This window comes from Lutra lutra, chromosome 8, assembly GCF_902655055.1.
Source record: "Lutra lutra chromosome 8, mLutLut1.2, whole genome shotgun sequence".
Taxonomy (NCBI): Eukaryota; Metazoa; Chordata; class Mammalia; order Carnivora; family Mustelidae; genus Lutra; species Lutra lutra.
The window spans coordinates 51,045,511-51,060,851 of NC_062285.1; positions in this window are offsets into that span (position 1 = coordinate 51,045,511).

The following is a 15,341-nucleotide window of genomic DNA, read 5'->3' on the forward strand; positions in this document are numbered from 1 at the left end:
AGATTCCAGGCTAAATATATTATCTTATTTAATCCCAATAATAACCCAATAAAGTAGGTATTTTTTTAAAAGATTTTATTTTTTTATTTGACAGGGATCACAAGTAGGCAGAGAGGCAGGCAGAGAGAGAGAGGAAGCAGGCTCTCTGCTGGGCAGGGAACCTGATGCGGTGCTCGATCCCAGGACCCTGGAATCATGACCTGAGCCAAAGGCAGACGTTTTACTGACTGAGCCACCCAGGCACCCCTCGAGCAGTTTTTCTTAACCTATATGCTAAATAGAACAGTTCATATATAAATACTGTATCTATATGTATATCTATATATTCCGTACAACATATATATGAATTTTCCCTCACATCCTGGGCTTAAGAACAAGGGGGCGGACAAAATGCATGATGCTGCCATCCTTTACTAAAAACAAACATATATTCACATTCATTCATTTATACATTCAGCTAGTTTTTCAGGGGAAATTCAAGAATATTAACCAGAAAAGCATTGTAGAAGAATACCTATACTGTTTTTTCCCTCTTTCATCTCGTTTCTCCTCTTTTCTCAACTTCTAATTCTTTTCCCTCTTTTAAGTCTTCTCTTTCCTCATGTGTAATAGATTATCTGCAAAGATGATGACCAGCAGAACTCCTCTCATTCCTACATATGCCTGCTGCTTTTCTCATCAAGAGGTGGCTTTTATTTCCCCACCCCTTGAATCTGGACAGCCCTTGTTACTTGCTTTAACCATGAGAATATGGTGGAAACAAAACTGTGACAATTTGAGAGTCGGGACTCAAAAGACACTTGGTAGTTTCTACTTTTCACTTTCTTGGAGCTTTGTAGCAAAGTCCAGCTATCCTGCTGGAGAGATTATGTGGAGAGGAAAGTGCCAGCCAACAGCAGACACCTACTTACCAATGTGGGAGGCCATATTGGATCATTCAGACTTAGTCAAGCCTCTAGATGCCAGTCACATGAGTGACCCCAGCTGATACCACATGGAGCAGAAAAGCCACACAGCTGTGGCCAGCCAACACACAAAATAATAATAAAAAATGGTAAAGCCACACTGTGGTGGTTTGTTATGCAGCAAAGGCTATTTATTTGCAATATGATGGGCCAGAAACATTTAGATAGAATAGCTAGTCACATCCTTCAGAGATGTCTTCACTTAAAGAAAGGACTGTTTTTGTGCTATCTGCAAAAGAGCTGGAAGCAGTAAAGTATGTGGTGGATTTGAATTTGTCTTATCCAATTCTAGATCAACTAGCTTAAAGAAAACTAGATACTAAGATCTTTCATTGTTTTTTCTGACCACAGTAAGAAAACATGAATGTGTCTCATTTCGTCCATTATTACATGTTTTGGACTTGAGCCAAATAGGAAAACAGGTTCTCTGACATAAACGTCTTCCTCCTTGAATTTGTCTTTAAGGTGCAAAGAAGCCTACACTTACAGGATGGAGAATATACCAAAATATCAGCTTCTTAGGAGTTGCACAGAGAACTGTAGTCAATTCGCAACTGTCCATGTAATGGAAGTTAAAGCCAATAAAATATAGTTTAAAACTTATCTGCAGAAAACATTTTATTTGGGAATATACTGAGGTTCACTTTTCTCATTATATTTTACCCATGGCCTATTAATAAATTTGACATCTCATTCCCCACCAAGCCCAATAGGGAAAGAAGGCCCTAAACTATTAGGGAAACAAACATGTTTGTTGTTTTATTTTATTTTTGTTTTATTTTATTTTACTTTATTTTAAGTAAGTTCCATCCCCAATGTGGAGCCCAACACAGGGCCTGAACTCATGACCCTCAGAGGAAAACCTGAACTGAGATCAACAGTCAGACACTTAACCAACTGAGCCACCCAGGCATGGCCAACAAAAAAAATTGAAATAAAATTGTTTCAACAGGGGTGCCTGGGTGGCTCAGTGGTTTAAAGCCTCTGCCTTTGGCTCAGGTCATGATCTCAGGGTCCTGGGATGGAGCCCCGCATCAGGCTCTCTGCTCAGTGGGGACCTGCTTCCCCCACCTCTCTGCCTGCCTCTCTGCCTACTTGTGATCTGTCAAATAAATAAAATAAAATCTTTAAAAAATAAATAAATAGGGGCGCCTGGGTGGCTCAGTGGGTTAAGCCGCTGCCTTCGGCTCGGGTCGTGATCTCAGGGTCCTGGGATCGAGTCCCACATCGGGCTCTCTGCCCAGCAAGAAGCTTGCTTCCCTTTCTCTCTCTCTCTCTCTCTCTCTGCCTTCCTCTCCGTCTACTTGTGATCTCTCTCTGTCAAATAAATAAATAAAATCTTTAAAAAATAATAATAATAAATAAAAATAAATAAATAAAAATAAAATTGTTTCAACAATAAAATTTAAGCACTGAGTAGACAGTGGCAACTTTACGAGTTATCTCGTGATTTAGAATGTGACAAAATCAAGGTACAAAATTTCTCTCTTTCTCCTCTCCCCTACCCAGGAATGTAAGAAATTGAGAGTTGCTTCTCATGAAGTAGAGGAAAGGAGGCTGAAGGAAAGAAAAACCTAAAGGTGATCTTTAAATACTAATTTTTAAATACAAAGGAGAAGCATCGACTTTGTTTCCAAAGACAGAATGTGAAGAGGAGATATGGTGATGGAAGTAGGTAGATTCAAATGGTTCTTTTTAAAAAATGGATTCTCACTTCTGTGAGGGAGTTACAGTAGGCATAGGAAAACATGTGAGATTACTTACTTGATTTCTTCATGTGTAAGAATTGTTTGGTAGGGACACCTGAGTAGCTCGGTGGGTTAAAGCCTCTGCCTTCAGCTCAGGTCATGATCTCAGGGCCCTGGGATCGAGCCCCATGTTGGGCTCTCTGCTCAGCGGGGGGCCTGCTCCCCCTGCCCCCGCCTGCCTCTCTGCCTACTTGTGATCTCTGTCAAATAAATAAATAATCTTTTAAAAAAGTAGTCTTTTAAAAAAAAAGAATTGTCTTGTATACATATACACTCTTTTTCTTTTTTTTTTTTAAGATTTTATTTATTTAGGGGCACCTGGGTGGCTCAGTGGGTTAAGCCTCTGCCTTCGGCTCAGGTCATGATCTCAGGGTTCTGGGATCGAGCCCCACATCGGGCTCTCTGCTCAGCAGGGAGCTCACTTCCTCCTCTCTCTCTGCCTGCCTCTCTGCCTGCCTCTCTGCCTACTTGTGATCGCTGTCAAATAAATAAAATCTTTAAAAAAAAAAGATTTTATTTATTTATTTGACAGACAGAGATCACAAGTAGGCAGAGAGACAGGCAGAGAGAGAGGAGAAAGTAGGCTCCCCGCTGAGCAGAGACACCCCCCCCCTCCATATGCGGGGCTTGATCCCAGGACCCTGGGATCATGACCTGAGCTGAAGGCAGAGGCCTTAACCCACTGAGCCACCCAGGCGCCCCTACATATACATTCTTAATATGAAAATTTTCACAGAGAAAAGTAGAAAGATTAGTACGAGTAACTATATTCCTTTACAGAATCAACAATTAATATATTGACATATTAGTTTATTTGCTGAAAACTTTGAAGAAAATCAGATGTCAAGATGTCATGGCACTTTTATCCTCATTATCATGCATCTCCAAAAAAAAAAAAAAGTTAAAAAAAATATTTGAGAGAGATAGAGAGAGCCCAAGTGCACGTAAGCGGGACAGGGTGGTGCAGGAGGAGTACAGGGAGAGAATCTCAAGCAGACTCCTGGCTGATCGCAGAGCCCAAGGTGGGGCCAATCCCATGACTGAAATCAGGACCTGAACTGAAATCAAGAGTCATCTAGGCACCCATCCCCCGAAAGTTTTCTTTAACAAAACTATGATACCACTATTGTACCTAAAAATTAATAATTCACTAATCATTGAATACAAAAATCTATGTTCAGAATTCCCCAATGTCATTTTTTAAAGTTTATTTTTAAGCAATTTCAACACCAACGTGGGGCTGAAGAGTCACATGCTCTTCTGACTGAGACTGCTAGGCACCCCTTCCCAATGTCATGTATAGCTGATTTTGTTTTTCAAACCAGTATCTAATCAAGCATGAACATTTTGATCCACAGAAATCACACTTTGGTTTCTGAATTAAGCAGAAAGATTCCTGACCTCTGTCCCAAGAGGTACCTGTGTAGTCCCACCTATTAATCGATCCAGTTCTTAGAAATCATCAAGTCAGATCTCTGCCTGTCCATTTTGGTATAATTTGGGGTTAAAGAGGCAGCCACTGCCTAGATCCAACCGGCGAGCTTGGCTGGGAAAGTGGCAGCTCCTAAATGATACAAATTAAGGATGAAAGTTGCTAACTGCTCTTGGCCAACTGTATGTTGGGGAATTGAGTCAGGGAGCAAATAAATTTCATATTTTGTTGTTTAAAATAAAGACAAGGGGGCATCTGGGTGGCTCAGTGGGTTAAGGCCTCTGACTTCGGCCCATGTTGTGATCCCAGGGTCCTGGGATTGAGCCCCACATCCGGCTCTCTGCTCAGCAGGGAGCCTGCTTCCCCCTCTCTCTCTGCCTGCCTCTCTGCCTACTTGTGATCTCTGTCTGTCAAATAAATGAATAAAATCTTTTAAAAAATTAAAAAATAAAATAAAATAAAATAAGGACAAGGATGGTGGTGAGCAATTCACATCTCCAGCAGTAAGAGTCACTTGGGACCTAACAATAAAAACTCTTGACTTCCTCCCCCCTGAGCATTTCTGGTTATTTTTATATTGCCCAAATAGCTCAGGAAAGCCTCCACCAAAATTGCAGGGAGAAACCACAATGCTGGGAAATGAACAGTTCCATTAAAATGGGGATTACTTTAATTGGGTACAACTTCGGTTTCTTTACCCAGGGGATACCCTAGCCAGATGCTAAGACTGGGCAATCATTTTTAACTCTATCTTTTTTTTTTAAAAAAGGTGGGGGGCGCCTGGGTGGCTCAGTGGGTTAAGCCTCTGCCTTCGGCTCAGGTTATGATCTCAGGGTGCTGGGATCGAGCCTAGCATTGGGCTCCCTGCTTAGCAGGGAACCTGTTTCCCCCTCTCTCTTTGCCTGCTTCTCTGCCTACTTGTGATCTCTCTCTCTGTCAAATAAATAAATAAACAAAATCATTTTTTTTAAATGGGTAAAATAGTAAATTTTTTTAAAAAAGTCTTTCTTTGCTCCTACTCTTGTCCCAGGAAGTGTGAAGAACATCAAATACGGAACACCTAGGCACACACGTGAAACCTCCTACTGTCATAGGTATTTGCAAGAGGATAGGGTACCTTGAAAAAGCCATAAAAAGAGGACCTAGAAATGGAGTAGCTGGGATTTACACAAGCCTCTGCCCCTAATTACCCCAAAGCTCTTCTGCTATGCTTTCTCTTCCCCCTTGAAAATGAAAATTACAAATTTTGAAGTTGTGAAGTAGTTTTCCCAACTTCCATCTCAGAAAAGGACATGGTAACCTCCCAAGAATTACAATATATTCTATATTAAAGCTACCACAGAGGGATGCCTGGGCAGCTGTCAGTTAAGTGGCCGCATTCAGTTCGGGTCATGATCCCAGTCTCCTGGGATCAAGTCCCTGCTTCTCTCTCTGCCTCTGCCTGCCACTCTGCCTGCCTATGTGCTCTCTCTCTGACAAATAAATAAAAATAAAACCTTTAAAAAAAAAAACCTACTACAGAAATGCAGAAAACTATTGATAGGATCTAATTTACAATGGGACATAAAACAATACTTCCCATCCTCTAACCCTTCCATACACAGCATATTCTCTTGCCTAGGCAAACAGAGGAGAATAATTTTACCTTTAAAAAACTATGAGGGACGGGACGCCTGGGTGGCTCAGTTGGTTGGACAACTGCCTTCGGCTCAGGTCATGATCCCGGAGTCCCGGGATCGAGTCCCGCATCGGGCTCCCAGCTCCATGGGGAGTCTGCTTCTCCCTCTGACCTTCTCCTCGCTCATGCTCTCTCTCACTGTCTCTCTCTCAAATAAATAAATAAAATCTTAAAAAAAAAAAAAAAAAAACTATGAGGGGGCGCCTGGGTGGCTCAGTGGGTTAAAGCCTCTGCCTGCCTCTCTGCCTACTTGATCTCTGTCTGTCAAATAAATAAACAAAATCTTTAAAAATAAATAAATAAATAAATAAATAAATAAATAAATAAAATAAAAAACTATGAGGAGGGGGGCCGCCTGGGTGGCTCAGTGGGTTAAAGCTTCTGCCTTCAGCTCAGGTCATCATCTCAGGGTCCTGGGATCAAGCCCCACATTGGGCTTCCTGCTCGGCGGGGAGCCTGCTTCCTCACCCCTCTCTGCCTGCCTCTCTGCCTACTTGTGATTTCTGTCAAATAAATAAATAAAATCTTAAAAAAAAAAAACTATGAGGAGGGGCATCTGGGGGGCTAGTCCAACTTTTGATTTTGACTCAGGTCCTGATCTCAGGGTCATTAAGTCAGCCCAGGAGCCTGGTTAAGATTCTCTCCCTCTGCTCTCCCCCGACCCTGAACATAGCACACCTGAAGCTCTCTTTAAAAAAAAAAAAAGGGGGGGCGCCTGGGTGGCTCAGTGGGTTGGGCCGCTGCCTTCGGCTGGGGTCATGATCTCGGAGTCCTGGGATGGAGTCCCGCGTCGGGCTCTCTGCTCAGCAGGGAGCCTGCTTCCTCCTGTCTCTCTGCCTGCCTCTCTGCCTGCTTGTGATCTCTCTCTCTGTCGAATAGATAAATAAAATCTTAAAAAAAAAAAAGGAAGAAAGAAAAGAAAAGAAACTATGAGGAAATAACACTACTAGAGTAGGGCTAACAATGGAGTTTGGATCTTCAAGTTTTTTGGAGGCTTCCAGGCTACTATGGAGAACTCTGGGTAGGGTCCAGAGAAGAGGGAATAGGGACCTGACTTCTTAGGATTTTCTGTAGGATTTAAGCAATGAGGTAAAGAGCACTAAAGTTTTCTATATAGAAAACTCACTGGGGTAGGAAAGGAAATAAAGATTTACTCTTTCAACAATATTATACTTTTATTTGACTGGCAGGTCCCTGCTGTTACATCTTCTCAGGAACCTTTGGATTATATACAACAGCAATAGGTGAGAGCCCCCTCAAACCTCAAGAGGGTGCTGCCATTATGGAGATAGAAAGTTTGGATCCGGGGCGCCTGGGTGGCTCAGTGGGTTAAGCCGCTGCCTTCGGCTCAGGTCGTGGTCTCAGGGTCCTGGGATCGAGCCCTGCATTGGGCTCTCTGCTCAGCAGGGAGCCTGCTTCCTCCTCTCTCTCTGCCTGCCTCTCTGCCTGCTTGTGATCTCTCTCTGTCAAATAAATAAATAAAAATCTTAAAAAAAAAAAAAGAAAGTTTGGATCCCTGCCTCAAGGAATTCAAGGGCTTTTGTTTTGTTTTGTTTGGAGGCAGGTATAAAAGACAAGTACATTAATAACATTACTAACTAGTAGCACAAGGTTTTTTTTTTTAAGATTTTATTTATTTGATAGACGGAGAACACAAGTGGGCAGAGAGGAAGGCAGAGACAGAGAGAGGGGGAAACAGGCTCCCCGCTGAGCAGAGAGCCCGACTCAGGGCTCGACCCCAGGACCCTGGGATCATGACTTGAGCCGAAGGCAGAGGCTTTAACCCACTGAGCCACCCAGGTGCCCCGGTAGTACAAGTTTTTTACTTGTAAATACACGTACACATATACACTCAGTCCCCATTCACAGATTCCACATCTGTAAATTCCTGATCATCCACAGACATGCAGAGAGCAGTGAAAAACCTGATGCCTGATGGGCACATCTCCAGCTGCGGTACAATTGTCTTCTTTCAGCTTTCAAACTGTTAACATGTTTTTATTGTCTAGTTACACATTTTTTTGCATTTTCTTTATTTCACTGTTTAAAGTAGCCCTCATGTGTACTGAAGTGCTGTATAGGTTTCCTAGGTGCAAGAAGGTTGTGACATGCCTCATGGAGAAAATACATGTGTTAGGTAAGCTGTGTTCAGGCTTTTTCCCCCCTGCCGCCAGCACTTTATTATGCAGCAGTCACAACAGCATCAGCAACAGTCCCCATGTCACCTTCCACTTATCCAGGGGTCCACTGGTCTTTTTCATGTTTGAGTATCAGATACCAAGTTCTGCTAAGGCCTTCTGATCTCTTTTTTCCTTTTCTTTTCTTTTTTTAAGATTTTATTTATTTGACAGAGAGAGAGATCACAAGTAGGCAGAGAGGCAGGCAGAGAGAGAGGGGAGGAAGCAGGCTCCCTGCGGAGCAGAGAGCCCAGTGCGGGGCTCGATCCCAGGACCCTGGGACCATGACCTGAGCCGAAGGCAGAGGCTTTACCCACTGAGCCACCCAGGTGCCCCTGATCTCTTTTTTCTTAAGTGTAAAGCTGGGCTTATAATAATCTGAGTCTCAGAATTGATACTTGTCTCTTAATTGGTGATGATGAGGAACACTGATAGCAGCTGAGCTCCCGGGGGGGGGGGGGATATAGAGGGTATCCCAAGGACATGTGGGGGTGGGGAATGTAGGGACAGAGTGATTTGTTCATTTTTTACACTGCAAACTGGTCCAAGAACTTGAGGTAGGCCTGACGCTGGGCCGCAGTTGCTGGAATGAAGTGGCCACCAGAGTGGGTGAGGTAACAGCTCCGGTGAATCGGCTAGCCAGTTGCTGGCTGTGAATTCAATGTTAATGTACCAACAAAATATATTAAATAAGGTGTCTTTAAGCAGAAATACATATAAAACAAGGTTATATATGAATCAATGACAAAATGTGACTAGAAGCTTTTAGAAACCTAACCTGTATTTCTCCTAGGAGCAATGGTTCAGTTTTCACTAAACCAGTGTTCATGGTGACTTTACAGAACATAACTACTATAATGAGAATCCACTGTGTGTGTGTGTGTGTGTATAAACCAATAAGGTATTGTGATTAAGAAAGTTAGGCAACCACTAGCGATGAAGGGGAGCTTCAAGAATAGAACTTGGGAAATCACCTATAATTTAGAAGAGAGCAGAGAAAGACCAGTCAGTCATAGAGAGTGATAAGAACTAGAAGAGAACCATTTCAAGAAAAAGGAATGGCAGGTAAGACTATGTCAAATGCTTCAAAAGGTCCAGAGTGGGGACTTAGTAAAAGTCTTTGAATATGGCAACTGATTGACCTTACTTTTTTTAAAATGTTAAACTCTGCGCCAAATGTGGGGCTGGAACTCACCACCCCGAGATCAAGAGTCTCAAGCTGTACTGACTGAACCAGGCGGGGAGAGGAAGAGGGAATCTCAGGCAGACTCTGCACTGAGGGCAGAGCCTGAGGGGGAGCTTGATATCATGATTGAGACCATGACCTGAGCTGAAACCAGGAGTCTGACACTTAGCCAACTGGACCACCCAGACACCTGCTCCCCATCTTTTTACAAATGGTATAACATGTAAAATGTCTATGGGGCGCCTGGGTGGCTCAGTGGGTTGGGCCTCTGCCTTCGGCTCAGGTCATGATCTCGGGGTCCTGGGATCGAGTCCCGCATAGGACTCTGCTCAGCGGGGAGCCTGCTTCCCCCCTCTCTCTCTGCCTGCCTCTCTGCCTGCTTGTGATCTCTGTCAATAAATAAAAAAAATTTTTTAAGATTTTATTTATTTGACAGAGATCACAAGCAGGCAGAGAGGCAGGCAGAGAGAGAGGAGGAAGCAGGCTCCCCACTGAGCAGAGAGCCCAATGCGGGGCTCGATCCCAGGACCCTGAGATCATGACCTGAGCCTAAGGCAGCGGCTTAACCCACTGAGCCACCCAGGCGCCCCAATAAATAAAATCTTTAAAAAATATACGTAAATATGTCTGAGGTAGAGACTATTATCACCTATCTCAACATCTTTTCATCTTCCTAAGTCATGCCATCTCTGATTTTAGCCTGGCACATAATCCCGTGGATCAAACACTCCCATTCTCCCAGTCTTACTCTTGCAGATGGATGTAGCCACATGAGTTGTCAACGAGGTACAAGTAGAAAGGTTGTAATACAGCTTTTGGCAGACTGTTTTAAGAGTGCTGGCAAAACAAAGCAAAACAACAAAGAGTGCTGGCATCTCTTCTTTTACTCTTTTCTTTCAATCCTCCAGCCTGCTGACTGAGACATGAATGTGATGATTGGAACTCCACATCTATCTTAGTGAATAAAGACAAGAAGAGTCATAGGGGTAGAGGAGGGGAAAACTTTAAAGAGCCTGAATTCCTGATAATGTTAGACTCTCCATACCATTTCCAGACTGTGTGTGTGGGTGTATGTGTGTGTACTTCATTTTTATTTTTCATAATTTTTAAGTGGCACTTAGGAATGTCTTCAATTTCAGTGAACACAAAGGTAACTCTGGACTATTCCTGCATTCAAAAATTTCTTTCTGCAGCCTCACATTTTGTAAACTTTGGGTTTTTCTAGAGAACTAAAGTTCAGTGCAGTATTTGTATGCTCATCTTAAGCTATTGTGCTTAAAAACAGAAATAAATGGGAGTGTTAAATATTACTTCAGGATCATTTCTCAAATGTGTGGAATCAAACAGATGAAGCATGCATGGGAATATAGCTAGTATGAAGTTATGACAGACAACAAATCTAGATATAGAAATAATTTACCAACTATCACATTTATCCCTGTCCTTTCCTCATATTGATGAAAGTTAATAACCATCTGTCTCTGTTAATACTTAATCACTTTTCTTTTTCATGAACATCAAGCAATAAGCTATACATGCTAAACAGAGGATTTAAAAACTTTAGACTTGAGGATTTTCCTGAGGATTTAAAAGCCCTTAAAGTCACCTATATAAAAATATATGTTAGATATTATGTGGGAGTTAGATATTAGCTTATTTCCATGTTGCAGTACCTAACAAACCTGGAAACACAGAACTCAAGTGATCTGAGGTCCTTTGAGGTAAAAAATTTTAAGATTTTATTTATTTTGAGAGAGAGAAAGAGTGAGAAAGAACATAAGTGGGGGGCGGGGACAGAGTAGAGGGAAATACAAAAGACAAATATGACACTCATGAAACTCATGCACCCACAGTATAGCATCAGTACTATTAAAAATTTGTTGCCAACGGAATCAGGTTCAGACTCCTTAAAGAGCCATATTGGGCCCTTCCCGATTTGGCTTGAATCTACCTCACCAGCCTTAAATCTCACCATTCTACTTTACCTACAGTCTCTCCTAAGCTACAGCCACAATAAACTGCATAGATCTCTCAAATTCCATTGCCCCTACTTCAAATATACTATATTTTCTGTCAGGAATATGCTCTTTAAAAAAAAAAAAAAAGAGGGGCGCCTGGGTGGCTCAGTGGGTTAAGCCGCTGCCTTCGGCTCAGGTCATGATCCCAGGTCCTGGGTTCAAGCCCCACATCGGGCTTTCTGCTCAGCAGGGAGCCTGCTTCCTCCTCTCTCTCTGCCTACTTGTGATTTCTCTCTGTCAAATAAATAAATAAAATCTTTAAAAAAAAAGATACTTAATTTTTTTTAATTTTTAAAATATTTTATATTTATTTTATTTAAGAGAGAGCATGCATGCATGTGCAACTAGGCGCAGAGGCAGAAGAGGAAGGAGAGAACCTCAAGCAGACTGCATGATAAGCATGGAACCAAGATCATGAAGGCAGACACTTAACTGACTGAGCCACCCAGGTGCCCCGAATGGTATTTTTCGGTAAAGATTTTGAGTCAGAGAGAGCACAAGCAGGCAGGAGGGGCAGAGGGAGAGGGACAAGCAGGCTTTCCATTGAGCAGGGAGTCCGACAAGGGGTTCAATCCCAGGGCCCTGAGATCATGACCTGACCCAAAGGCAGAGGCTTAACCAACTGAGCTACCCAGGACCCCAAAATGGTATTTTAAAAAAGATTTTAAAATTTATTTTAGAGAGAGCATGGGGGAGGGGGATGGAAGAGAGAGAGTCTTAAGCAGATGCCACGCTAAACATGGAGCCTGACATGGGGTTCAATATCACGACCGTGAGAGCATCGCTGGAGTTGAAACCAAGAGTCAGATGCTTAACTAACTGTGCCACCCAGGTGCACCCAAATGGTATTTTATAGCCCTTATTTCCTAGAAAAGAGGGCATTTAAAAGAATTTTCAGGTAAACAACTAAAAATTCAGAAAAAAGTTCCCATTAATTTTGAAACTAATCCTATTTCTCCATTATCCCATATTCCTGCAAGATGCTGAACAAAATGGTGTTAATATTCCTCCAAATCTAATGTCTAATATAGGAGTATATGTATATGTAACCTTCTTCTGGTCACTTCCTACCATATACAATGGAAAGAGCACAATGAAGTGTTGTGGAAAACAGAGTTACCCAAGAACTATATATACTACCTTCCCTTTCCTAAAGACCATGAAATTAAAAGAAAACTTTACCTGATTTCTTCTGATCCCAGAGAATATTGTTAATTTACATATTAATAAGTATGTATCACTCATATCACTTGTTTTATAGTCTCATTTTCTTTTTTTAAAGATTATATTTATTTGAGAGAGAGAGCATGAGAAGGGGGAAGGTCAAAAGGAGAAGCAGACTCGCGGCCGAGCAGGGAGCCAGAGGTGGGACTCGATTCCGGGACTCCAGGATCATCACTCGATCCAAAGGCAGTACCTTAACCGACTGAGCCACCCAGGTGCCCCTATAGTCTCATTTTCTATACTATGAACTCAAGGTATGTATATACTGTAAGGTGATATTTGGGATAGATTATTATTGTTAGAGAATTTAAATATATTTCACTTTATTTTTTACTTATTTTTAATTAAATAGGCTCCTTGACCAGTGTGGGGCTTGAACTTATGACCCTGGGATCAAGAGTCGCATGCTTCACCAACTGAACCAACCAGGCACCTTCAAATACATTTCATTTCAAAATGTAGATTAGCTTTTTAAAGCCTCTTCCTTCTCCTAGAGAAGGAAAAAAAGTTCATGCTTTTGTCAGCCCACAGGTAGACTGGTAGCAAAACTCGGAATAGGAAAAATCTCAACATGAGACACAGTTGTTTTTAACCCTTCACATTACTGCCAAACCAGACTGATAGGGTCATTCCAAACTGTGGGAAGATGATGACATCAGAGAATATAAAGTAAATGAAGTTGCTATATGTGATATTTAGCTAGGTGATGATGTCTCTCTTAAACTTTATGACTCAACTTCTTATTCCGTATACCTAGAACAGATTACTACTTTGCCTGCTTCCCTTTATTTGCCTTACAAATACAAAGTTAACAACCTAAGTTCTTATTAGAAAAATCCCTGGGGTGCCTGGGTGACTCAGTTAAGCATCAGCATTCAGTTCTGGTCATGATGCCAGGGTCCAGGGACTGAGCCTCAAGTCAGGCTCCCTACTCAGCAGGGAGTCTGCTTCTCCCTCTCCTGCTTCTCCTGCTTGTGCTTTCTCTCTAAGAGTCAAATAACTACAATCTTAAAAAAAAAAAAAATCCCCTCATAAAACTGCTCTCACCTGTTGTAATTATTTTAAGTGCTCATGTCAATCTGTAAAGTTCTCTTTTGCTATTACTGTCAATGCACCCACATTTAAACTCAGTCCTCTGACAAATATCAGGGATGGGGGCCTGGCGGCCTCAGATGGTAGAGAACCTGACTTTGTCTCAGGGTTGTGAGCTTAAGCCCCACACTGAGTGTGGAGAGAACTTAAAAATAAAATCTTAAAAAAAAAAATGCCAGAGACAAGATTTATTGTACAATTAAAATTGACAAATTATTTCCGTGTTGCTTTTACTAATTTTTTAAAATTGGTCTGGGATTTTCTTTTCTCCAGGGGATTGTTAAGCTTAAACCTGTGAAATGGGATCTAAACTTGAAAAGTATTTTTTAGTTTCTGTCATTTTGGGTTCCAGATTTCTCTCCCAAAAGCCCTGACAGTGTAATTATACATATTTGAATCTAGATTTTGCCCCCTACTAGAAATAGAACTTGTTAGAGAGTTTGAAAAAGAAGCCTGGTACTATTTGGCTAGTAGTTGATTAGCCAATTAGTGATTAGATCACTACCAGCTAATAGTTGATATAACATGTAAAAGCATGGATAAACCTTATTACAAAGGTTGAGAAAGCCATTTCCAGACCTACACTAACATTAAATCCCTTGAAATATATCCAGTGAGGATAGTAAAAAAAAAACAAAACAAAACAAAACTATGAATTAGGTAGGATACAGTGTGCCTTAATTTTCAAAATTTTTTTGTGTGAAAGGCAGTTTTTCTCATAACACTTCTTTTGATAAGGGAAATTGCCAGTTATTAGGGGTTGGTCTTCTAAATGCTATCTTCAGTTCTTCTATTTTCACTTCATCTTATATGTTACCAAATTTATCTAGAACACAAGAGTGTTATTAACCTCCAAGAAAACTCTAATACCTTTCCATTGTCAGAGAAATATTTTGAAAACAGTTAACCTGATATTCAGTACCACCATTTTTTGGTTGTAACCTTTGGTTTCTAAACCTTATCTTAAATTATTTTCCTGTACTCTGGGCTAACCCAAGCCAGGGGTTGGCAAACTCTAGCCTGCAGACTAAATCCAGCAGACTACCAATTCCTGGATGGCCTTCAGGGTAAAAAAGATTTTTCCCATTCTTTTTTTTTTTTTTTAAGATTGTATTTATTTGAGAGTGAGCATGAGCAGGGAGGAGGAGAAGAAGGAGGCACCGCTATTTTTTTTTTTTTAGGATTATTTTATTCATTTAGGGAGGGAGTCCACAAGCTAGGGGAGGGGCAGAGGGAGAGAGAAACTCAAGCAGACTCCCTGCTGAGCCTGGAGCTGAGACAGGGCTAGAGATTCCTGAGATCATGATCTGAGGCAAAATCAAGAATCAGGCACTTAACCAACTGAGCCACCCAAATGCTCCAACTTTTACATTTTCAAAAGGTTAGAAAAGAGTATCTTGTGCCATGTGAATATAAAAAATTCAAATTTCTGTATTCTTAGTTTCCGTTTTTTTGTTGTTGTTTTGTTTTTTGTTTTTTTGTTTTTAACACAGCCACTCATTTACTTACATATTTTCTGTGGTTGCTTTCATGCAACAATAGCAGTTCAAAAGGTGCAACAGAGACCTTGTAACTTATCTCTTTGCAGAAAGTCCGCCAGCCCCTGGCCTAGATATTCTCTATCTCTTCACCTATTGAGATTCCTGTCCTCTCACACATTCTTGCTGTCACCTTTAGAAGGCTGTCAAAGAAGAGTTTTCAAAAAATTTAAAAACAGGGGCACCTGGGTGGCTCAGTGGGTTAGGCCACTGCCTTCAGCTCAGGTCATGATCTCAGGGTCCTTGGATCGAGTCCCGCATCTGGCTCTCTGCTCAGCAGGGA